Source organism: Cebus imitator, unplaced genomic scaffold, assembly GCF_001604975.1.
Source record: "Cebus imitator isolate Cc_AM_T3 unplaced genomic scaffold, Cebus_imitator-1.0 Scaffold197, whole genome shotgun sequence".
NCBI classification, from domain to species: Eukaryota; Metazoa; Chordata; class Mammalia; order Primates; family Cebidae; genus Cebus; species Cebus imitator.
This window is the reverse complement of record NW_016107512.1, coordinates 2,289,682-2,291,197: the sequence shown is the minus strand read 5'-3', so window position 1 is coordinate 2,291,197 and position 1,516 is coordinate 2,289,682. Positions and strand designations below refer to the sequence as shown.

At 46.3% G+C, this 1,516-nt stretch overlaps 1 protein-coding gene across 1 annotated transcript in view; it reads left to right on the top strand.

Moving 5' to 3' along the window:
- The window catches only part of XPO5 (exportin 5), a 51,641-nt gene that overhangs the window by 9,947 nt on the left and 40,178 nt on the right, over positions 1–1,516 (top strand). The window lies entirely within an intron of this gene.

Genomic DNA, 1,516 nt, shown 5'->3' with positions numbered 1-1,516 from the left:
TTTTTGAAATGGGTCTTGCTCTGTCACCCAGGCTGGAGTGCAATGGCGCAATCTCGGCTCACTGCAACATCTGTCTCCTGGGATCAAGCAATTTTCCTGTGTTAGCCTCCCCAGTAGCTGAGATTACAGGCACATGCCACCATGCCCGGCTAATTTTTGTATTTTTAGTAGAGACAGGGTTTTGCCATGTTGGCCACGCTGGTCTCGAACTCCTGACCTCAGGTGATCCACCTGCCTTGGTCTCCCAAAGTGCAGGGATTACAGGCGTGAGCTCCTGTTTCTAGCTGAGGCTCTTATTTAAATGCTAGCTGTCAATAGATAGTGTTTTTGGATAAGAAAATGAGGCATTGGCTCATACCTGTAATTCCAGCACTCTGGGAAGCTGAGGCAGTGGGTCACTTGAGGCCAGGAGTTAGAGATCAGCCTCGCCAACATGGTGAAAATACATGGTGAAACATGTATTTTTTCTACTAGAAATACAAAAATTAGACCAGTGTGGTGTTGCACCCCTGTAATCCCAGCTATTCAGGAGGCTGAGGCAGGAGATTGTCTGAACCCGTGAGGTGGAGGTTGCAGTGAGCTGAGATCACGCCACTGCACTTCACTTTGGGCAACAAAGTTAAGACTCTGTCTCCAAAAAAGAAAGAAAATGAGGTAGTCATCCCTGAATGTGGTAGCTAACATTTGTAATCTCAGCATTTGGGAAGGCCAAGGTGGGAGGATTAAATGAACCTGGAGATCGAGACCATCCTGGGAAACATGGCAGGATTCCTTTCATCTCTACAAAAAACAAATTAGTTGGGTGTGATGGTATGTGCACTTATAGTCCCAGCTACTCAGAAGGCTTAGGTGGTAGGATCATTGGAGCCGGGAGGTCCAGGCTACCGAGAGCCATGATCATGCCACTGCACTCCAGCCTGGGCAACAGACTGAGAACTTGTCTCAAAAAAAAAAAATAATTATGTTTAAAAGTTTATAAAGTAAAAAGTTACAGTAAGCCAAGGTTAATTTATTATTGAAGAAAGGATTTTTGTTTTGTTTTGTTTTCTGAGATGGTGTTTTGCTCTCGTCGCCCGGGCTGAAACACAATAACATGATCTCGGCTCACCGCAACCTCCACCTCCTGGTGATTCTCTTGCCTCAGCCTCTCAAGTAGCTGGGATTACAGGAATGTGCCACCACGCCCAGCTAATTTTGTATTTTTGGTAGAGATGGGGTTTCTCCATGTTGGTCAGGCTGGTCTTGAACTCCCGACCTCAGGTGATCCGACCGCCTCAGCCTCTCGAAGTCTGGGATTACAGGCATGAGTCACAGTGCCCTGCCAGAAAATTTTTAAAATAAATTAAGTGGGCCAGGTGCAATAGCTCATGCTTATAATCACAGCACTTTGGGAGGCCAAGACAGACAGATTACCTGAGGTCAGAAGTTCAAGATCAGCCTGGTCAACATGGTGAAACCCCCATCTCTACTAAAAATACAAAAATTGGCCGAGTGCGGTGGCTCAAGCCTGTAATCC